At 43.9% G+C, this 24,960-nt stretch overlaps 1 protein-coding gene across 4 annotated transcripts in view; it reads left to right on the forward strand.

Annotated features, from left to right (window-relative positions):
• Positions 1–24,960, forward strand: part of LOC138245989 (monocarboxylate transporter 6-like) — a 505,423-nt gene that overhangs the window by 189,374 nt on the left and 291,089 nt on the right. The window lies entirely within an intron of this gene.

Below are 24,960 nucleotides of genomic sequence, written 5' to 3' on the forward strand. Positions count from 1 at the left end.
TCCCTACAGTATACCACTTTTTTGTTTCCATGGAGTTAGATGGGCATACCCCTTATTTTGTTTATATTCAGACAGGTGCTGGGCAGGTTGCAGGGAATCCTGCCTGTACATTTTTCCATTAGTTTTTCTTTTTCTTTATACAGAGAAAGTTCTAGGCATGTTCTAGCATAGTTTTCGAGTGGTCTTATTTTGTGTGGCACATTGTTGGTCTTGATTTTAGCTTTTAATTCTTTGACATGCTGTTTTAATTTCTCTTGCATGTAAAGGCCTATAAGTCACAGAATACAAAGTCGGAGTTTGTAAAATGCATCATGTATGAAATGGGTTGCTTTGACAGCTTTATACTGGATATCAGGTTCTGGACTGTACTCTTTTTAGGGGTGGGGCAGTGCAATAATGAATGTGCTGGGGGTCGGTGTCAAGCCCATAAGTGCTGATTAGATCAGTTTCTTGTGTTATACCTAAAACCAGCCTAGCCCTTTAACCAACAACACTTTACACACTAGAACTTGTATTTTCACTTCTTCAACCATATATCTGGGCATAAATCCTGCATACAAAGTGCTGTAGGCTGAATAACCAGGGCACAGTGAAGGTGTCATAAGTGACATTGTGAGCCTTGGCATAAATGACTACTTGTGCTGCTTTAGTAGAGCTCGGGTAGTGTGGTCAGGTGGAGATGCAAGGGATTTAGAGTTTGCCTGTATAGTGTTTGGAGTGTGGGGATGGTGTGTTCCTGGCTACTGCACGTTGGCCTCCTATCACTGTGTGTTTAGAGTATGGGGTAGGTTGGTTGACAGAGGCAGGTAGCAAATAGAAATCAGTCTGTCCTGTTCTTTGCAAGATGGTGTGGGGTAGCAAAAGGCAGTGGGGCAGGGAATAGGAAGTCAGCTTTCAATGTGTTTTAGGAGCTGGAGACTCCACGTAAAGCTTTGTGGTGCAGCCTTTGGGTTTCAGTAGTTCTGTTCACTAGTTGGTCTTCCCTGAAACCTCCTTAGGGGACTTCGAGCATAGGCATATTCAAGGGTGTGGTTGTGAAGGACATTTAAAGAAATGGAGGTGTAGGATAGAGTCTTGTAGTCGGAGAGACCCTTGGGGCATTTCAAGAATTCTTAGGTTGGTAAAATAGGGAGCTATTAAGCCTCATCCAAAGAGTCACACATATGGCACACTTCAAATTGTAAATGCCAGACATAGGCAGAGTGCAAGCCAGGCAGCTGTGTAGGTATCTAACACCGATGTAATTACACTTAGTTCCACAAAAGTACCACCCGAATTATAAAAGTGTTTCTCAACACATTGCATATCTGGCAAAGAAGGAAGGGTTGATAGATGATGTCTTATCACAGGGGCACTACTTCTCCAGCCATGGGCTTCTATTCAGTAAAACGTCATTCTAGTGAACCAATTAGTCCGACATACTTGAGCAAAATGATTAATAAAAAGTAAAGTTAGGATTGGAAGAGTTCTATCCTAATGATGTGGAGTGAGGATGGTCAGTGGGACACCTAGTTGTCAACTGACCTTCTGCTATCACATACATGGCAACATTTATAACCTGGTTAGACGGAAGGTTTAAAAAAGAAAATTGGGGGAATCGATTTACGTTATTGACTTCGGTTGAAGAGGATGTGGTTTTAGGCAGGAAACACCTAAAATAAAGCCATTTTGGTCTTTAAAATCAGGCGTCTCCCTTCTGTATCGGGTCTCTTGGTATGAATGCTATCATTTTTTCCTTGGCCCAGCCCTGCTTTAGAGCCAAAAGCACCCTGCATGCTGTGACTTACTTATTATCAGGGCCTTCGGAAAAAACTCAGTTGTGGTGTTTTCCACATAAAATTTACTGAACTTGATGCATTCTATCATTAACTGCGTGATTTGCAGATTTTATCAAAATAAGATTGCTTTAGTTGACCACAGTTAAAACATGTTTGATTGCAGCACACGAATGGGAAGCTCCAACAGACACTATGAAAAGTAATTTGATTACCTTTAGCTATTGATTGCTATAATCAGCAATTTAAAGAGTTTATATTGTTTCCCAGATAGTGTCAACATCCCCCAGTGGTGTTTAGCAGCTACAGCGTATGTGGGATTCTTTATGCACCCTTTCTGTCCACAACTCTGCAGAAAATAGCTCCTAATTATTGCAGTAAAGGAATAAAGTGTCAATAGAAGAGTTAACAGGAGCAAGGATTAACGAATGATGGTTAAATAAACAAGCAATCTGAATGCCAATAGGTCTTGCCTATGCAAGACCTATTGGCTTTGCCAATGTATACAAGCCGTATTATGCACCAGCGTGGCTACCATTCAGTATGGCTTAAAGTTAATGATGCAGAGGAAAGTGGCGTAGAGTGGGGAAAAGTGGCATAGAGTGGAGATGCACTGATTGTAGTGGCATCAGAGCGTCGTTGAATGGTATGGAGTGGGGTGTTTTGGAGTGGTTTAGGGTAGAGAGGAGTGTCATGCAGTGTTGTGGAGTAGAGTGGAGTGTCATTAAGTAGAGTGCAGAGTTGTGGAGTAGAGTGCAGTGGAATGATTTAGAGTAAAGTGGAGTGGTGTAGAGTTGTGTAGATTGGAGGGTATAGAGTGGTGCAGAGTGTCAGAGTCGAGCTGCATAGTGTTGTAGATTGAGGTGGTATAGAGTGACGTAATGTGGAGTGGTGTACAGTGAAGTAGTAAAGTAGAATGGAGTAATGTGTTGTAGAGTAGAGTGGAGTGAAGTGGGGGACATAGAATAGAGTGGAGAAGAGTGTTGTGGAGTGGAGTGACACAGAGTGGAGTGTCGTAGAGTGGGGTATCAGAGAGTGGAATGCTGTGGCATAGAGGGTTGTGTTGTACAGTGGAGTGTCGTAGAGTAGAGTGGTGGGACATGCAGTAAAAAGCCATAGGGTGTCATGGAGTAAAGGGATGTAGGATGGCGGGCATAGAGTGTCCTGGAGTTAAGTGTTGTAGAGTGGCATGGAGTGGACTAGAGTGCAGTAGAGTGGAGTGTTGTAGAGTGGGGTGGGATAGAGTGGAGTGTTGTGAAGTGGAAAGTCATAGAGTGTCGCAAAGTGGAGTAAGTACAGTGGAACAGAAAGTAATAGAGTGGTGTAAAGTGTTGTAGAGTGGTGTACAGTGCCATGGAGTGTTATAGAGTGGCGTGGAGTGGAGTAGAGTTTATTAGTGTTTCAAATCTTTATTAAATTTATATAAACAAATACACATATAAATTGCTCAATGATTATATAAAATATACATCATATAACTAAAAAAGAAAAATTAAAGTGCACTAATAAAGAATTTACATAATCATTCTATATTAAATAAGAAGAAGAAAAAGAAAACACATGACAAATTATCATGAAACAATTAAATACTTTCCCATTCAAATACATTTTCCTAGAAAAGAGAAAAAAACAAAGAGAATATTAATATTGTAAATGAAAATAGCAATTGATTAAATTACAAAAAACGTATTCATCAGGTTAATGAATAGAATTTAAAATAAAATACAAAAATCAAACAATTATCAGAGTTCTCTCTAGGAATCATCATAAAAAGATAATAGAGAATAAATCTATTCTAGAAAAATGCTCCAAATATTATCAAATTGTTTTAAGTTGTCATTTAATTTATACATCACTCTTTCAAACTGCGCAAAGTCAAACATATCTTTCAACCAGGATTGGATTGTTGGTAAAATGCTAGATTTCCAGAAACGTAATCTATTAATTTTTGCCAGTCTAATTGCTGTAGATAACCATCTGAACAACTGTGGCGTAACCCTACCCAATATCGTGTAATAAAAACAATCGGGGTGATTGAGACAAAGTATTAGGTAAAATCTTTCTTAAATATTTTACTATTTATGTCCAAAATTGTTGATTCTTAGAACAATCCCATAGAATAGCACAATATCGCAATTAGATTGATGGCATCTCCAGCAATCAGAATTTGGACTACGTTTAGCTGATTAGAGTTTAGAAGGTGATCAATGCCATTGATTAAGTATTTTAAAGTAATTAAATTTTAATCTTGCATCACGTAGTCCCTGATTATAATTATCCAAAACTTTAGCCCATTCTTTATCTGAAAAGGCGATATTCAGTTGTGTGGACCACCATGTTCTTAAGTTTTCAGAAGTATCATCTGAAAAAGATTTATCAATTAGTATGGAGTATAAGCCCGACACCATGCCTTTGAAATTTCTCCATACACATATATAACGAGCAATAGAAGATCATATTATAGGATCTATAGTTGAGTCTATTTTGGAATCTAAAATAGATGATATCAAAATAAAATTATTAAATTGTGATTTTGGAAGTTTATACGTCTCTTGCAAATGTGAGAATGATTTCAGAGAGTTGTTTTGTGTATATAGGTCTGATAGAGCATTTATTTTGTGATTTCTCCAGACTAACCAATTAAGCTCATTACCTTTATAGAGAATTGCAGAGTTATTTCAAATTGGGGCATTTAAGTGAACATAGGAGTTAAATTTTATGATTTTATGAGTCTTCTGCCATGCTAATTGAGAAGAATACATAATTGGATTGGAGGATTGTGAATATTTTAGACATTTGGTATAGTAAATAGCCATGGGAGTAGTACTTTTCAAAAAGGACTGTTACATTTTCACCCAAAGGGGCATGTTATCGATTATGGATATCATATATTTTGAGTGTGATAATTGTTGAGCTATCCAATAGTTTTACAAATGTGGAAGTCTTAAGCCACCTTTTAAAGAGGAGGAATGTAGTTTTGAACTACTTATACGAGGATTTTTTCCTCCCCAAATAAAACAGGTTATTAGAGATTAAGGGGGTCATTCTGACCCTGGCGGCCGGTGGCCGCCAGGGCCACCGACCACGGGAGCACCGCCAACAGGCTGGCGGTGCTCCCACGAGCATTCTGACCGCGGCGGTTCAGCCGCGGTCAGAAGCGGAAAGTCAGCGGTCTCCCGCCGACTTTCCGCTGCTCGTTTGAATCCTCCATGGCTGCGGAGCGCGCTCCGCAGCCATGAGGATTCTGACCCCCCCTACCGCCATCCTGTTCATGGCGGGAAAGCCGCCATGAACAGGATGGCGGTAGGGGGGGTCGCGGGGCCCCTGGGGGCCCCTGCCGTGCCCATGCCAATGGCATGGGCACGGCAGGGGCCCCCGTAAGAGGGCCCCGCAAGGTATTTCAGTGTCTGCCTTGCAGACACTGAAATACGCGACGGGTGCTACTGCACCCGTCGCACCTTCCCACTCCGCCGGCTCGATTACGAGCCGGCATCCTCGTGGGAAGGGAGTTTTTCTGAACACATAATTGAATTTTGGGATTGTATTCATTTTTATAATCTGTACTGTACCCCATAAAGAGAGATTCAATTGAGACCATCTTATGAAACCTCTTTTAGGTGTATCTATAATAGGATTCAAATTGTCCATCACAACATTCTTCAGCCCAGTATTAAGTAGGATCCCAAGATATTTAAGATGTGAAGATTTCCAATTAAATGGGAAATTACCTAGTGAAATTGGTGCAGTATTATTGTTAGTTGGTAAAGCTTCGCATTTGTACCAATTGATCTTGTAACCTGAGAATGTCGAAAATTAGTTTAATAAAGTGATCAAGGTTTTAACTGAAGAATCCGGGTTAGACAATGTCAGTAATATATCATCTGCATAATAAAAAGCTTTCACCTCTCCCGCTGGGGTAACAATACCTTGTATATTAATGTTCTGTCTAATCGCAATAGCTAAAGGTTCTAAAGCAATAAGAAACAACAGCAGAGAAAGAGGGCATTACAAGTAATCACAGCAGTTGGGGATTGATACATTCCTTCAGGTAAAGTAATAAAATCTGTACCAATACCCATTCTAATCATGGTTTGAAATAAATAGCCCCCTTCCACTGTATCAAAAGCTTTCTCTGCATTTTCTTCTGTTTTATTACGTTGTTGCCATAATAGGTGTAGAATTGTTCGAAGATGGTTTGAAGAGGATCGAGCTGGAACATATCCGACTTTAGATGGATGGATAAGTGATGTAATGACTGAATTTAAGCGAGTCACAAGTATTTTAGCCAGAATTTTAACATCAGAATTTATTAATGAGATAGGTCTGTAACTAGAGCATTCTAATGGGTCTTTATCAGGTTTAAGAATTACAGTAATACATGCTCATAAAAAATCTGGAGAAAAATGTCCTTTTTGTAAGTCTTCGTTAAAGAGGTTTTGTAAGAGTGGGACTACTTGAACTTTTGTAATCTTGTAAAAGTCGATAGGAAAGCCATCCTCCCCGGGTGCTTTATTTGTAGCTAAACAATCAATAGCTTTTGTAATTTCTTCTGTTGTTATGTGCCCTTCTAGACTTTTCCTCTGTTCTTGGGCCAATTTGGGGATTTTTAAATTAGTAAAAAAGTCATCTTCCTCTTTGGTATTATCACAATTCAATGATATATAAAGTGTTTCATAATTGTTCTTACATTGTGCCAGTATATCTGTTAGTTGTGTAAGTAAATAATTTCAAGAGTTTTTAATACCAGATATTGTTCTAGAGGATTCTTGTTGACATAATTGATATGCTAGAAGTCTTCCAGCTTTCCCCCCCCCTTTCATAATTACGTTGACGAAATAAAAATAGACATTTTTCTGCGTGAGAAGTATACAGGTTATTAAGTTTAAATTTGGCTGAAAGTAACTTTTTTAAAATCTCTGGTGATTCGTTTTTACTATACTCTTTTGAGAGTAACATGACCTCTTTTTCCAATAATAACCTTTCAATATTCAGTTGTTTTTTAAGAATATATGAGTCTCTCATTATCATTCCTCTAATGACTGCTTTACCAGCACCCTAAAATATACCAGCATCTGTAACTGAGTCCTATTTTCATCAAGAAAGTGTTCAACGTGTTGACATAAGTTTAATTTGGCTCAAGGTGTTTTATATGGAGAGGTATTGAATCTCCAATTAGGTTTAGGAGTCTGTGTTAATCCAATATTAACATGCAAATCTATTAAATCATGGTCTGAGAGGCTGCATGGAATAATTCCTGCATGTGATACATATTGTAACATTGTAGATGAAGTTAAAAAATAATCTATTCTAGAGCGAATTGAATGTAGACAAGATGTAAACGTGTATTCTTTAACATTTGGGTGTAACAAACGCCATGGTTCCTGCAACGCAAAATCTTCTATAAGATCCTTTAAGGTATGTCTGTCACTAGTATGGTAAATGTCTAGTTTGCCCAATCTATCAATTAATGGATCTAAAGTAAAATCTGAATCTCCCCCAATTATTACTCGTGTAGGTCCAAAAGAAGATAGTAATCTACTAATCTTAGAAATAAAAATCGTTTTGGAATCATTGGGTGCATATATCATACCTATAATCATAACTGAATTCCTAACATGAATTTTAACAAATGTATATCTGCCATCATCATCTAACCATGTTTGAATAATCTTATATGGTAATGTTTTGTGAAAAAGAATAGCTACCCTACATTTGCGGATAGGTATAACAACATTATTAGAAATACTCTGGGTTATACTAGCATGTATAACTTGACCAATCCAATCTCTTTTCAATTTATCACTTTCAGATTAATTCAGTTTCCTGTAATAAAGCAATATCTGGTTTATGTTGTTCTAGAAAGTTGATTATCTTCATTCTTTTGATAAAATGTGTCAAACCATTAACATTCAGAGAAATAACATTCAAGGGTTTCAGCCTATTGATTGACATATATAGATTAAAAGAATTAAATCAATCAAAATTACAATGTTATGAGAGTAAATAAAAGGTAGCTAGGAAATGAAGTAAAGAGAGTATATGTTTCCAAATATGTCAGTGTGTATGAATGACGTGGATGAAGTATCAGTTTGGTTAAGTTTCTATAATATGTTACAATAAGGAATGATTATTTATAAATATGAGTAATATAAAGTTATTGTCAAACACTAGGGATATGATAATTTGTACACTTTAATCACTAAAACTTTAAACTGGAGAGAGAAGAAAAACCAAAGCATCTTGGAGAGGTGAGCAAAGAAGAGGATATTAGTGCCATTTCTGGTGTTAACAGTAAGCATCCGATAGCTTATATAATCATAGTTATAAAAGGAAAAATATGGAAAAAAAAGAGAAAGTATAAGTTAAGGAGGATAGAGAGAAAGTATCATCATACGTAATCGATACTTCAATCTTGATCAAGGTTTCAAAGGGGAGCAAGTTTTGTCCCATAGGTGATATTTTTTTCCAGGCTTTAAGTTTTCCACCATGAGACCAGTGACGTTGAACAGTCTCCCATTCTTCCTAATCCGCATCGCCCGGAATGTTAGATGGGGAGATTCTTTTGTTGGTGAAGGAGTAGAAGTCTTATGTTCCATCTGAGAGTCCCTGTCATCTAAATTATTCAAAAAAGATTCCAAGTCATGAGGATCTAAGTATTCTTTGGTTTTCCCTTGAAAAGTTATAATCATAATAGCCAGTTCCATAAGGCCATATTTTATGTCTCTTTTTTCAGTCTAGCGCGTAGATTCAAACATTCTTTTCTTTTGAGGTTAGTAGGTGCTGAGAAATCTGCTGTGATGATTATTTGAGATTTTTCATATTCAAATGGGCCATGCGTTGTTGCTGCCTGATAATTTGACAAGTTTGTTGGTACCGTAGACAACAGGCAAGGATATGTCAAGGCTTAGTAGAGTGGTCCAGTCCACGTGTTCGGACACGATGAGCTCTCTGAAATTCCAAAGGTGTTGTGAAAGTTATGTTCGTTAAAATTTGGGATTAATGTAGTCAGAAAGTCTAGCATATTATCTTTCTCTGCTTGTTCTGGAAGACCTATGATTCTAAGATTATTCCTTCTACTTCAATCCTCTAAATCAATAATCTTTTGTTGTAAAAACCAAATATCCTGACCTGTATCAGATGTCTTGTCTAGACGAGATTCAATATTTGTGATCCGGCTGTCCATTGACTATATACGGGATTTAAAAACTCGGTAACATCATTCCTCTGCCCCTGAACTTCCGTAGTGTTATTAGAGACTGTGGTGTCCAAAGTTGCAATAGAGGATTTTATGTCTAACAATTCTTTCAAAATTGTATCCATAGCTGCGGAAGGTAGCTCAGCAGAGTTTGCCATATTACCTTTAGAGTCAGTGGCGTCAGGATGTGATAATAAAGCTGCACTGTATGACAATTGCCTTACTACTTTGGGGTCTGACATATATAGTGGATCAATTATGTTTCAGAGTTCCATTTATAATGGGTGTCTTGTCATTTGATAGATCAATTCCGACAAAAAAGCTTGATCTTGAGCACCGGTTGGTACCTACATCATAGCGTGTGTTCTATATCCATAAAAAAAAAAAATAAGATCCACCTCAATAGCTTGTTATATTTAAACGTAAAGACTTTAAAAGAAGAAGATAACAATTAGATATTTCCGTCTTCTTATGCAAGTATAATAGTCACTATGTAGATTGCATTCAGCTCTTGTCAGGTTCATGTGAAGTTTAGGAAACTATGTGATTGCTATTTTTATATTTCTAGATAAAGTTAGTGCTATTCATTATAATGCGGTAGAGAGCAGGTGCATTTTTCTTACTCTGCAAGGCCTAGTATGTACTATCTCGTCGTCTTCCATGATGCATTACAATGCAATGTAATCAGACCAGTATTGAAAAAGGAGAAGGAAAAAAAAAGGGGGCGTGCAAAGTTATTGTAAGCTAATTCAATAAGTAGTACCATAATGCACTTACTGTAAGGCCAAGTGCATGATTTCTTGCCATATTCCACCTCGCGTGACCTAATAATATAATAAGGCACATCGAAGATTGTCAAAAAACACCTTTGGACATTTCCGGAATTAAGCGGTGTTGCAGAGTTAGTAGAGTTTATATTTTAATGTTCCGTAATGCATGGAAAAAGCGTTCCGTATCAGCCAGGGCTTTAGATAAAGATCACGCCCCCAATATTGAAAAGGAGAAAGGGAAAAAAAAAAGAGCATACAAAGTTATTGCAAGCGAATTCAATACATGTTGTTGGATTATCGTATTGCATAATGTGTGCACGTTTGTAGTTTACTGCTAGGCAAGCGCGTGATTTCTTGCCATATTCCACTTCGTGCTACCGAATAATGTAATCAGGCATGTCGGAGGTTGTCAAAAAGCATCATCTGGCAATTCCGAAAATTAAGCGGTGTTACAAAGTTAGTACCACTTACATTTTACTGTTCCGTAATGCATGGAAAAAATGCATTCCGTACCAGTCAGGGTTTTATATAAAGATCACGTCGCCATTTTAGCCTCATCTGACGATATGTCTTTCATCGTTTAATTTGATTGTAGATTGAGTTGATTGTTTATTTTAAGTTCTGTGCCATCCTGTTGATTTCCGACGTGTATTCTTCCACTTTCCATGTAAGTAGAAAGCGGAGAAGTATTATTCTGCCTGTTTTCTTGTCTCCACTCATACTGGCTCTAAGAAAGAGCCACCATCTTCCACGGTGCTTGGCTCTGCCCCTTGGATTAGAGTTTATTAGAGTAAATAGAGTGCGTAGAGTGAAGTGGAGTAGAGTGGTGTAAAATGTTGTAGATTGGTGTAGAGTAAATTGCAGTAGAGTGGCATGGAGTGTCATAGTGGAGTGGCATAGAGTAGAGGGGCATTAAGTGGAACAAAGTGGAGCAGAGTGCTGTGGAGTGGCAGGGCATAGACTGTAGGGAGTTGTAGAGTGTAGGAGTGTACAGTGTCATAGAGTGGAGTGTTGTAGAGCAGAGTGGCCTAGTGTAGGCTGGGGTGGCATAGAGTGGAGTGTCGTAGAATGGAGTTTCGTAGAGGGTCCTAGAGTGGAGTAGAGTGGCCTAGAGTTAAGCGGCATAGAGGAGCATAGAACTGTGTAGAGTGGCATAGGGTGGAGTAGAGTGTTGTTGAGTGGCAGAGAGTGTTTTAGAGTGGAGGGGCTTAAAGTGGCATAGCATGGAGTGTAGGTGTCGTGTAGAAGAGTGGAGTAGATGAGAGTGAAGTAAAGTGTCATAGAGTGGGGTAAGGTGTCAAGTAGTGTATTAGAGTGGAGTGGCATAGAGTGTGTTAGAAAGGCACACAGTGTCGTAGAGTGAAGTGTTGTAAAGTAGAGTTTTATAGAGTGGCGTAGAGTGGCATGAAATGCAATAGTGTGGAATGGAGTAGATTGTCGTAGAGTGGCGTTTCATAGAGTAGAGTGGAATGTCAATAGAGTGGTGTGAAGTAGAATGGAGTAAAGAGGCCTAGAGTTAAATGGAATAGAGTAGCATGATTTGGTTTCGAGTGTCGTAAAGTGGCATAGAGAGTAGAGTTGCAGACTGTAGTGTCCTGTAGAGTGAACTGTCATAGAGTGGAGGGGCATAGAGTGGAGTAGTGTAGAGCGGTGTAAAGTTTCAGAGTGGATTGGCGTAGCATGGAGTGTCATAAAGTGTAGTATAGTGGAGTGGCATTGAGGTGAGTGGCACAGAGAGGAGTAGAGTGGCCTAGACTGAAGTGGCATAGAGTGTTATAAAGTAGAGTTTCCGAGAGTGGAGTGGCATAGAGTGTCGTAGAGTGGAGTGGGATGGACTACAGTGGAGTGTTGTATAGAGGAGTAGCGTGGAGTAGAGTAGTGTGGAGTAGAGGCCAGTGGCATAGGCATAGAGTGGAGTTGAGGTGTTGTCAAATGGAGGGGCATATAGTGTCACATAGTGGTGTACAGTGTCGTGGAATAACACAAAAGGATGATGGACGGAGTGCTGAACAATGCAAACACTCAACCCCAGTCACAGATCTGGGTTTAATCCATCGTTCTTTTGCTCACCATGCCAGCCCAGTTTGGACCCAGACATGTGCAAATCAGTCGTGACCCTGATCCTCATGGGAACAGTCCAGCCCTAACTGCCAGGCCAGGTCCTGCCTGGACCGGAAACAAGCATCCTGGGACCGGTTTCAGGGTATCACCCTTCATCAGCCAGGCAAGCTTGAATCCAGTGGCACAGTGAACAAGGGACCCACGTCTGGGCATACCCTTCCCACTTAGGGCAACTTTAGCAACACAAAAGGATGATGGAGGGAGTGCTGAACAATGCAAACACTCACCCCTAGTCACAGATCTGGGTTTGAACGATCGTTCTTTTGCTTACCATGCCACCCCATTCTGGACCCAGCCATATGCAAATCAGTCTTGACCCTGTTCCTCATGGGAACAGTCCAGCCAGAACTGCCAGGCTGGGTCCTCCCTGGACCGGAAACAAGCATCCTGGGACTGGTTTCGCGGTATCACCCTTCATCAGCCAGGCTAGCTTGAATCCAGTGGCACAGTGAGCAAGGGACCCACGTCTGGGTATACCCTTCCTACTTAGGGCAACTTTAGCAACACAAAAGGATGATGGACAGAGTGCTGAACAATGCAAACACTCACCCCCAATAACAGATCTGGGTTTAATCCATCGTTCTTTTGCTCACCACGCCACCCCAGTTTGGACCCAGCCATAAGCAAATTAGTCGTGACCCTGTTCCTAATGGGAACAGTCCAGCCCGAACTGCCAGGCCGGGTCCTCCCTGGACCGGAAACAAGCAGCATCTTGGGACTGGTGTCAGGGTATCACCCTTCATCAGCCAGGCTAGCTTGAATCCAATGGCACAGTGAGCAAGGGACCCACATCTGGGCATACCCTTCCCTATTAGGGCAACTTTAGCAACACAAAAGGATGATGGACGGAGTGCTGAACAATGTCAAACATTCACCCCCAGTACAGAGATCTGGGCCTAAATCCATTGTTTCTTTGCTACCCATGCTGTTCCAGTTTGGACCCAGCTATATGCAAATCATTTTTAACAGGGTCAAGACTGATTTGCATATGGCTGGGTCCAAACTGGGGTGGCATGGTGAGCAAAAGAACAATGGATGAAACCCAGATCTATGACTGGGGGTGAGTGTTTGCATTGTTCAGCACTCCCTCCATCATCCTTTTTTGTTGTTGCTAAAGTTGCCCTAAGTGGGAAGGGTATGCCCAGACGTGGGTCCCTTGCTCACTGTGCCACTGGATTCAAGCTAGCCTGGCTGATGAAGAGTGATACCTTGAAACCAGTCCCAGGATGCCTGTTTCCGGTCCAGGGAGGACCCAGCCTGGCAGTTCGGGCTGGACTGTTCCCATGAGGAACAGGGTCAAGACTGATTTGCATATGGCTGGGGCCAAACAGGAACAGCATGGGTAGCAAAAAAACGATGGATTTAGGCCCAGATCTCTTTACTGGGGGTGAATGTTTGACATTGTTCAGCATTCTGTTCATCACTTGTTCTTTTTGTATTTGCTCCCCCAAGTGGGAAGGGTATGCCCATAAGTGGGTCCGGTGCTCCCCATGCCACTGGAATCAAGCTAGCCTGGCTGATGAAGGGTGATACCTTGAAACCGGTCCTAGGATGCTTGTTTCCAGTCCAGGGAGGACCTGGCTTGGCAGTTCGGGCTGAGGGTCAAGACTGATTTGCATATGGCTGGGTCCAAACGGGTACGGCATTGGTAGCAAAAAAACGATGGATTTAGGCCAAGATCTCTGTACTGGGGGGTGAATGTTTGACATTGTTCAGCGTTCCGGCCATCACTTGTTCTTTTTATATTTGCTGCCCCAAGTGGGAAGGGTATGCCCAGACGTGGGTCCCGTGCTCCCCATGCCACTGAAAATCAAGCTAGCCTGGCTGATGAAGGGTGATACTCTGAAACCGGTCCTAGGATGCTTGTTTTCAGTCCAGGGAGGACCTGGCTTGGCAGTTCTGGCTGGACTGTTCCCATGGGGAACAGGTTCACGATTGATTCGCATATGGCTGGATCCAAACTGGAACTGCATGGGTAGCAAAAAAACGATGGATTTAGGCCCAGATCTCTGTACTGGGGGTGAATGTTTGACATTGTTCAGCATTCCGTCCATCACTTGTTCTTTTTATATTTGCTGCCCCAACTGAGAAGGGTATGTCCAGACGTGGGTCCCGTGCTCCCAATGCCACTGGAATCAAGCTAGTCTGGCTGATGAAGGGTGATACCCTGAAACAGGTCCTAGGATGCTTGTTTGCAGTCCAGGGAGGACCTGGCTTGGCAGTTCGGGCTGGACTGTTCCCATGGGGAACTGGGTCAAGACTGGTTTGCATATAGCTGGGTCCAAACTGGAGCGGCATGGGTAGCAAAAGAACAATGGATTTAGGCCCAGATCTCTGTACTGGGGGTGAAAGTTTGACATTGTTCAGCATTCCGTCCATCACTTGTTCTTTTTGCATTTGCTGCCCCAAGCGGGAAGTGTCTGCCCAGACGTGAGTCCCGTGCTCCCATGCCACTGGAATCCAGCTAGCCTGGCTGATGAAGGGTGATACCCTGAAACTGGTCCTAGGATGCTTGTTTCCAGTCCAGGGAGGACCTGGCTTGGCAGTTCGGGCTGGACTGTTCCCATGGGAACAGGTTCAAGACTGATATGCATATGGCTGGTTCCAAACTGGAATGGCATGGGTAGCAAAAAAATGATGGATTTAGGCCCAGATTTCTGTACTGGGGGTGAATGTTTGACATTGTTCAGCATTCCATACATCACTTGTTCTTTTTGCATTTGCTGTCCCAAGTGGGAAGGGTATGCCCAGACGTGGGTCCCATGCTCCCCATGCTACTGGAATCAAGCTAGCCTGGCTGATGAAGGGTGATACCCTGAAACCGGTCCTAGGATGCTTGTTTCCAGTCCAGGGAGGACCTGGCTTGGCAGTTCGGCGGGACTGTTCCCATGGGGAACAGCATCAAGACTGATTTGTATATGGCTGGGTCCAAACTGGAACGGCATGGGTAGCAAAAAAACAATGGATTTAGGCCCAGATCTCTGTACTGGGGTGAATGTTTGAAATTGTTCAGCATTCCGTCCATCACTTGTTCTTTTTGCAGTGTTGTGGAGTATGCATGGCGTGGTAGTGCACTGCAAGTACAGGCAACAAATTTTCAATTGTAATGGGAATTACATTTGCACAGACATACAGTTTTACTGATAAAACTATACAGCGCACACAATCATGTTGGGAAATAGCATCAAGTAGTGCATTGTTTTATTTTTATCTATTCAAATATGTTTATAGCACACTTCAGAATTACATAAAATGTGCTTCATTTCTGTTTTCTTAATTCTGATATATTTTGAAACATTTGTACAGTTCATTTGCAGACATTTACATTTTGTTGTGTGCTGCAAAAAAAGTATTTCGTAAGTAAAATAAATCTGAAGAGTGCACAGTACCCAAAGGAGTCACAACTCTATCAAAACCCATAAGCTGAAACAGAGACAGGGATTGCAAATGAAAAAGATAAGAAAACCCTACGCAGAATCAAAGGGAAACACCACCCACTTTTACACCCCCCAGATTGTTAGGTAAAGCCTTTCACTTTGAAGTCAAAGAAAGAAAAGTAAACTCAAAGCTCCTTGGTAAGACAGAGCCCGACATTTGACCTCTGTCTTTGAATGCACAGCAAATGTGACAATATAAGAACAACATTTAAAGGCCTGTTTACAGCAAGTGAGCAATGTGGGAGACTACAGTAAACAATAAGATGGACTAACTCAAGCTGAACAGCCTAAAACAAATAAAGCCAGCAAATAAAAGCTAGCAAATGTGAGTTACAATCCACAAAGCTAATAGTAAGCAATGGTCAGAATGCATTCCCAGGTCAGCTTTCTGACTGGCCCCAAGATGTCTTCAGCAAACTAGACAGCTGCTCGGTCTGGTAGGCTACGACCTATAAGGGAAAGAAGGAAGGGCTATTTGATGGACAGAAGGGTGAAAGAAAGGAACGGAGGAAGGATGGATGTATGAGTGGGTGAATGAATGAGTCGGTGGATGTATGAGTGGGTAAATGAATGAGTCCGATGGATGAGTTGGTGTAAGGATGAATGGATAGGTGAATAAACAGGTGAAAGGATGGCATAGTGGATGAATGGCTGAGGGAATGAACAGGTGAAAGGATAGAGTAAAGGTATGGATAGGTGGATGGACAGGTGAAAGGATGACAGAGTAAAGGAATGGATGAATGGGCGAAATGAGTGAAGTGATCGCAGAGCGGATGGCTGAGTGAGTAGGTCGCAAAGTGGATGGATAGTGGAGTGGATGGAGGGATGATGGGTGGCAGATTGGATGGATGGGTAGATGAATGAATGGATGGCAGATTGGATGGCACGATGGCAGAGTGGGTAGGTGGATGAATGGATGAGTGGCAGAATTGGTGAATTAATGGATGGATGATTGGATGGATGGCAGAGAGGATGGGGGCTGGATGGCGGAATAGATGGATGGATGAAAAGAAGGCAAAGTGGATGGGTGGATTGCAGAGTGGATGGGTGGATGCATAGGTCGCATAGTGGATGGTAGAGTGGATGATGGATGCTTGGATGGATAGATGGATGGATGACAGAATAAATGGATGGATGAATTGAAGAGGAAGTACCTGGGTCGAAGGCGTAGCCTTTGGCATGACCTGATGCTGAAACACCGGCGAACAATGCTGCACAGTCATTGATAGATAGGGGGCAAAGTAGATGGATGGATGGCAAAGTGGATGATGTATGGATGGAAGAATGTATAGGTGGATGGATCGGTGAACGGTTAGATAGGTTTCAGAGTGGATGGACGGATGGCTCAGTGGATGGATAAAATGGGAAAAGACTGAATGATGGATGAAAGAATGAATGGATGACAGAATGTAAAGGTGAAATAGTGGATATCAGCAAGTAGGTGGAAAGGTCAAAGGATGAATGGAGAGAGGCTTGGAGCTCTTCTGTGGGTGGGTGTTGGTCTCATATGTTTAGCTTACTTAGTGCCATCAGAACTTTAGTTCAGAGTGGGGGGTATGTTAATTGTGTGGCTACTCCCTTACCCCTTAGGCACCTTCTGCGCCTTCTCTGTTCTCACATGCTCCCCCATCTTCCCTTGTTTGTGAACAGAACCATTACTCCACCTTGTTATGCCTTATACTGCTCGTGCTCATTTGCATTTCTTGCGCTTACTTTCGGGGTGTTTTAACTGACCACTGCTCATCCTCATAATCTCAAATGGTAAATACATTCACTCGCACAGTTGCTTGCATTTCTTCACTTAACTGTCCTCCAATCTTCCCCATCAACTGAGAAGCCCACTAGAATTCTCCTATGAAAGATCTGTTGGCTTTGTCAATGTTTTAGCCATGTTGTAAAGCATGGCTGCTGTACAAAATGGCTCAAAGCAACAACAAAAAAAAGTTTTATGATGCGCGCACTTTTCTTTCTATACATTAAGCCACGTTCCATAGTTCCAAAGCAGCCGTTATGCCATACATAATAGATAAAAAAAGCAAAACAGCTCTTGTGTAGAACTAAACAAGAATTGGGGGCTAGAAGTTCCCTTCGGACCCATGCCTCCACCACATCTTCAACCAAGCCAGTCCCACCATTGCCCCCGAACTATGCTGCACCAGCAACTGTTCCATCAAGTTTGCCACCTTCCCGAAAGACTGGAAACACGCAGAAATCAACCCCTTGCTAAAAAAAACCTCCACCCACCCAACTGGACTCAAAAACTATAGACTCATCTCACTTCTCCCCTATCCACCCAGTTACTGAGAAGGCTATCAACGCCCAACGCACCGAATTAATCAAAACCAACCACACCCTGGACCCCTTTCAATCAGGCTACAGAAGCAACTACAGCACCAAGACCACACTCCTGGCAGCAACGGATGACATCTGCACTCTCCACGACCGAGGTGAAATCGCAGCCCTCATCCTCCTGTACCTTTCTCCCGCCTGTGACTTTGTCTCCCACCACACCCTCTGCACTAGATTCCAGAATGCCGGCATCCGCGACAAAGCCTTAGAGTGGATTTTCTCCTTCTTCAGCCGCCTAATCCAGAGAGTCAAGCTCCCAAAGTTCACATCAAAACTGACAGCGATCAGCTGCAGCGTTCCTCAGGGCTCCTTACTGAGCCCCACCCTCTTCAACATCTACATGGCCCCGCTTGCAAACATCGTCAGAAACCTTGGACTCAACATCGGCTCCTATGCCGGTGACACCTAGCTGATCCTCTCCTTCACTGACAAGCCTACAATTGCCAAAAGCAACTTCCACAACGGAATTAAGGCAGTCACCGTCTGGATGAAGGACAGCTGCCTGAAACTCAACTCTGACATAACCAGGGTCATCATCCTAAGTTCCACCCCCTCGCCTGGGGGGGCACCTGGTGGTCCTCAGCATTCAGAACCCCCCACTAAACCCACTGACCATGCATGCAAACTCAGCATCATTCTCAACTCCTCGCTCTCAGTGAACTGCCAAATCAACTCCGTCTCATCCTCTTGTTTCCACACGCTCCACCTGCTCTGAAAGATTCTCAAATGGATCCCCACTGAGTCCAGGAGAACAGTCACCCAGGGGCTCGTCAGCAGCAAGTCAGACTACGGCAATGCACTCTAAGCCCGCATTGCCCAAAAACTCCACAAGAAACTGCAGAGAATGCAGAATTCCTCAGCCAGACTCATCCTGGACATCCCTCGCTGCAGCCACATCACCGCTCACCTGAGAGACCTTCACTAGCTCCCAATCAACAAAAGAATCACCTACAAGCTCCACACGCATGCCTACAAGGCCATCCACTACATCAGACCAGCATACCCCAACCACTTCCTGCCCTTCTATATGCCCACCAGACACCTCTGCTCTGCCCAACTGGCCCTCACCACAACCCCAAGGATCTGCAAAAACTAAGCTGGAGGAAGACCCTTCTCTTACCTTGCTGCTCAGACCTGGAATGCTCTTCCGCTACACCTCAGGCAATCAACCTCATTGTCTCAATTCAAGAAGGTCGTCAAGATCGGCTCTTCTAATGAACTGCAACTGCCCTTCCCTCAGCGCTTTGAGACCCTCACGGGTGACTAGCCGCGCTCTACAAGAACCTGATTGATTGACTGACAGAAGCATCAGGACTTTAGTGACACCACATGGTGAAGCTGGCATGAAAACTGATCTACCCACCAACTCCCTCCTTCGGGTACAAGCTAAAGTACGATTCCACTCTGGTTCATGCACCCACTGCAGAGGAGTGTGCAACCTGTGAATCAAAGGCTCGATTCCTAATGCATTAATGCACCTGCAACATAGATCTTCATGCAATCTGCAAGTCGGAGGTTCAACCCCAGTAAGATGGTTGGCATATGCTGCTACTGCAGCAAAATGCCTGCAACGTATCCGTTCTTGCAGGTTACTGGCTCCAGTGACAATATTATACTTTATGGATCAAACACATATTATGTAGAGGTCTGTGCAACCTGCAATATAAAGTCTTAGGCCATAGTGTGAGTTCACTGGGTCAACGCAGCGGCCACAGATATCCTTTAGAAACTTGTAGGCCACATGTTCAAAACCTAGTAACATAGTTGATGTAGTTACTGCACCTACCAAAACAATCTACATGCAACCTGCAGGTTACTGACTCCAGTGCAAAATTAATAGCTCCTGGGTCTAATGGAACTGCAGCAGAAATTGTGCGCAACCTTCTGTGCAAAGGCTCGAAACTCCGATGTTTCCTGGGGTGGGTGCCCCTGCCACAGAGTTAGATCTGAGTGCAGGCCACAGGTCAAGCTGCAACATGATAGCTCTTTGGGCAGGCGCAGATGTGCACGCAGTCTATGTGATCATGCACATCACAGGTTGCAATCCTAGTGAAATAGCTCAAATGCAAAAAGACATGCTGCAGAGATTTGTGCAACTTATATGCTACAGGTTCTGTAACAAGTAAGATAATGTAGCAGGTGTGTTTGCCCTGAGACCTGTACGCGTCTTGCAGGTCTGGGACAGCTCAGTCATTAGCATTTCATCTTTCTGTGGTTGATAACATGAGTACCGCTATCAGTGGCTGCCAGTGAATGGGGGTGGCATAGCGGGGCGGGAAAAAATAAAATAAAAATAGAAACAAAATCCAGGACCAGATGTAGCAAGCCGATTGCATGTCGCAAACTGCGAAAAACGAAGTTTGTGCCATGCAAACGGCCTCCCGCGATGCTCCTTCCCAAATTGCGAGTCGGTACCGACTCGCAATTTGGGAATGGGACTCGCAAATAGGAAGGGGTGTTCCCTTCTTATTTGCGACTCGCATCGCAATTCAGACTTCTTTGTGACCGCGATTGCGGTCGCAAAGCAACTCACAGTTACCACCAGTGTCACACTGGTGGTTACTCATTCGCAAAAGGGAAGGGGTCCCCATGGGACCCCTTCCCCTTTGTGAATGTCGCCAAAAATATTTTTTCAGAGCAGGCAGTGGTCCTATGGACCACTGCCTACTCTGAAAAAACTAAACCAAATGGTTTCGGTATTTTTTTAATTTTGCAACTCGATTTCCTTTAAGGAAAACGGGCTGCAAAATGAAAAAAAAAACTGCTTTATTTAAAAATCAGTGACAGACATGGAGGTCTGCTGACTTCAGCAGGCCACCATCCCTGTGAGTGCAGGGACTCGTTTAGCGAGTCGCAGAAGCTGTCTGAGACACCATTCTGCATATGCTTTTGCGAGTCTGAAATTGCGAGTCGCACCGACTCGCAATTTCAGACTCGCAAAAGCATATCTTGCTACATCTGGCCCCCACTACCTTACATCCATTGGGAGATGCGATTCGCCTCTCCCCTGTCCTTGTTCCAGGGGCGTGGAATTTAATAAAATCTCTACTTGTTCATGGGATAGGTTGCTTCATAAAACTACTTGTCCTGTAAACAAATCTACTTGTCTCTTTGGTGCCATGTACTGCAGCGACAAATTATAGCAACAATCTCATTATAAAGGAACACTGATGAGCCTCTCTGATTAGGCGAGGGTTAATACTGTAGTAGGGCTTGAATACTAACAGCTACAGGCCCTACTATAGAAATTTTTCATGTTACCACTTTTCAGCAGATCTACATACTGGGGTTGGAGGAAGCAGTAAGCAATAGTTCCCAGGCTGGAATGCCTTAGAGTTTGTGCAAACCTACTAAAATGCATGTTTGAAGTATTTTCACCAGCTCTACTCAAAGCATACTGACAAAGGTTGGAATTTTACTCCCGACAAGGGCAGAAGTAGAAGATCTCCGAGGGTTGGGGAAAAAAGTGGTTAGAGGAAAAGTGAACTTGAAAACGCTCAATAGATTTTCGCATGAGCCAATCTACAAATTCATAATTGCTTGTGCTAAAATATAGTTTACAAATATTATCTAGGAGTACGATTTCCTGGTTTACTTCTGTAAATTCTTGTGAATTCATGAAATCCATTACTGCAAAACATACCAGAGTTGCACATTTGTGACTTTAAGAATTCGGCCCCCAATTAGGTTTGGTGTTAACCAAGACATTTTGTTTTTATTAATATTCTATTACTGTCTACATCCATGTATCGGCTGGCTTTCCTGTTAGTGATAGCATTCTGCTCTTCCACAAGGAGCATATTGGCACAGAAAGTAGGTTTGTTCAGTGCCATGAACTATAGTGGCAATGTGTGCTTTTTGAGACCAAAAAGCTTTTTTTTGCTTTTTGCCAATGTTTGTTACAATGGTGAGGACCTGGAAGCTCCTACGCTAATAAAGTGTTACAAAAGTCAAGTCAAAACAAGGCACGCACTGACAAACAAACAAAACTGACCACCAATGTCGGATCGGTTGGCTTTGCCAGTGCTTGTTTGTTTCCGTGTTTCATATAATCTTGTTGAAAATGGTTACACTGCTTTTCCATTATGAATAAATGTTGGAAATACTAGCATGCATCAACACAGGGTACTAAGCGATGCTTCAATTTATTAATACCAACAGTTTAACTGTAATTAAGCAACATTTTTTTTTTCCTACTTGCATTTTTTTTGCTGAACATTGTATTTTGGAAGCAAAGAATCATCAATCTTACAAGTATCAGCAAACATTTGCATCTAATCAGAGAGCATTCTGGGAACATTATACGTAGCCTCATATTGGTAAACTTACTAAACATGTGTACACACATTCTTTTACTGGAACACTGTCAGTAGTGCAGTGTGACTTTACAACGTTAATTTAGAGGGCTGGACGTAAATATTACCTCAACTGCAGACAGTTCCCGTCCTTGTAAATTTGTGCTGCAGGGGGTTGAGCCTGCTTGTCCCAAGGACAAAATAAACATGAAAACTTGTTGTCCTTGACCCCAAACATCATGTCCTGGGCGTGGGGCTATAGGAACTCCACACCCCTGTCGTCCTCTTCCCAGCAGTACGCATGCTCTCAGCCAATCATGATGCTGCTGTCACAAGCATGACAGCAGCGTGGTGATTGGTCTGAGCGGCCTTCTTAGGGGCTCAGATTGTGAGTGGGAGCCTGTGCATTTTCTCCACTCTGCTATGCTATATAGTCGGGTAGAGAACATGCAAAGTGTAAATGTCTGTTTGGCCAACCAAACAGACATGCAGTTTATGGTGCACATACCCCTCCTCCAGCCCTCTCCAGCCCAACCCCAACCCCACCCCCTTACTCCCAGGAAAATGCTAATAACATAGGCCCTCATTCCGACTTTGACCGGCGGCGGTCGCCGCCGGCCTGTCGGGGGCCGCCAGAATACCGCTGCGCGGTCAAAAGACCGCCGCGGTAATTCTGACTTTCCCGCTGGGCTGGCGGGCGGCCGCCTTCAGGCCGCCCGCCAGCCCAGCGGGAAAGATGCTTCCACGATGAAGCCGGCTCGGAATCGAGCCGGCGGAGTGGAAGCTGTGCGACGGGTGCAGTGGCACCCGTCGCGTATTTCACTGTCTGCCAAGCAGACAGTGAAATACTTGTAGGGGCCCTCTTACGGGGGCCCCTGCAATGCCCATGCCAGTGGCATGGGCACTGCAGGGGCCCCCAGGGGCCCCGCGACCCCCCCTACCGCCATCCGGTTCCCGGCGGTCGGACCGCCGGGATCTGGATGGCGGTAGGGGGGGTCGGAATCCCCTCGGCGGCGCAGCAAGCTGCGCCGCCTTGTAGGATTCAATGGGGCGGCGGTACACTGGCGGGAGACCGCCAGTGTTGCCGGTCCGACCGCGGCTTTACCGCCGCGGTCGGAATCCCCATTGGAGCACCGCCGGCCTGTCGGCGGTGCTCCCGCGGTCCTCCGCCCTGGCGGTCTTTGACCGCCAGGGTCAGAATGACCGCCATAGTGTTATTATCATTTTATTTTTTCTTTTGCTAAAATCCAGTGGAGTGACGCTCCTCGGCCTTAGTGGAGGAGCCGCCGCTGACCGCTATCTCAGTCCTACTGTTGTGTACACAGACCTGCTCTTTTTGGCAGACAAGTGACCGCGTCAGCAGGAAGATGCATTTACTGAAAAAATGCTATATTTCTCTTCTAATTAACGATGTTTTCTTTGCCCAGCTGTGCAGGTCCTCCCACCTCTTGCGGCAGTGGGTGCTCCGCCTGTCAAAGACCCCCATGGTCCGCACCTCCTTGGCGATGGCATGCCAAATACCCATCTTCTGGTGGGCGCTGACCTGCAGGGAAAAGACAGCAGATAAGGGATTAATCAACCGTCCAGACCGTCAGACTCATGGCCCACCAGATCCCTCCCATCCCTTGACACACATACATTGTCCATCTTACATGCTGCCCTCTGCCCCCGCACATGTGGGTTACATACAGAGCACTCCATACATTCATGGCCCACGCCTCATGCTCACAGTGTACTCACCTGTTTCTTCGGAGGACCGTAGAGTAACGTGTACTTGGGTAGGACCCCATCCACCAGTTTCTCCAACTCCTCCGCAGTGAAGGCGGGGGCCTTTTCCCCAGACACATGAGCCATTGTTGCTTCCAGACACAGGTCACAGCAGCACTTGCAGTGTAGGTCCTCTCCTGTTGAAGGTCAGGTAGCAAGTGAGTGGATAGATAGAAAATGGCGGTGACATCTGCAGCGGTGCGCACCGTCACCGCTGGCGTACTTACCCATTGGCTCCTGGAACCCATAGGGCCGAATGATAACCATTGTGAAGTTGCTCCACGGTCTTCGACCGCCTATGGCGACGGCGCACAATGCCAGCGCAATTACCTCATTTCTACTCGTCCCTCCCCACAGGTCAGGTATCTGCCATTTCAGGGGGGCACAGGGCATGGTGCCTAACTGTGTCACAGCAGACATTGGCACAGCACCTGACAGTCAGGTTAAAATTTTGGTTCTGTAAAGTAAACGAATCATCATTAGTGCAACAGATGTGGGAATATGACCCTCTGCTCACCGTTCTCTTCCATAGGCTTCAAACGCTGAGGCTGTATATGAGATGGCGGCATCTCCCGGTGTACAGACCCCTGGTGGACTTTGCGACAATGGAGGACAGACACATTATCATTACATACAGACTTGATCGGGCCACCATCCAAGAACTGTATGCCCAATTAGAGCCAGCCCTAATGTCAGCTATCCCCCAGCCCACAGGTATTCCCCCTGTAGTGCAGGTCCTGTCAGTGCTCCATTTCCTGGCAAGTGGTTCCTTCCAAACAACAGTGGCCATGGCATCAGGGATGTCTCAGCCAATGTTCTCCAACGTGTTGACCAGAGTGTTGTCTGCCCTGTTGAAACACATGCGCACCTACATCGTGTTCCCCCAGGTAGAGGATTTGGCCACAATGAAAGCTGACTTTTATGCCCGGGGTCATATCCCCAACATCATTGGTGCCATTGATGGTACACATGTGGCATTTGTCCCCCCCCCACAGAGAAATGAACACATTTTCAGGAATAGAAAAAGCTATCACTCTATGAATGTGCAGATGGTGTGTTTGGCGGATCAGTACATCTCTCATGTGAATGCCAAATATCCTGGTTCTGTGCATGATACCTTTATCTTGAGGAATAGCAGCATCCCATATGTGAAGGGCCAACTCCAGAGGCACCGGGTATGGCTAATAGGTGAGCCAAATGTCCCCACACACTATGAGTAGGTGTCTGGGTATGGGGTTGTCCCTAAGGGTT

Source organism: Pleurodeles waltl, chromosome 7 (assembly GCF_031143425.1).
Source record: "Pleurodeles waltl isolate 20211129_DDA chromosome 7, aPleWal1.hap1.20221129, whole genome shotgun sequence".
In the NCBI taxonomy this organism is placed as follows: Eukaryota; Metazoa; Chordata; class Amphibia; order Caudata; family Salamandridae; genus Pleurodeles; species Pleurodeles waltl.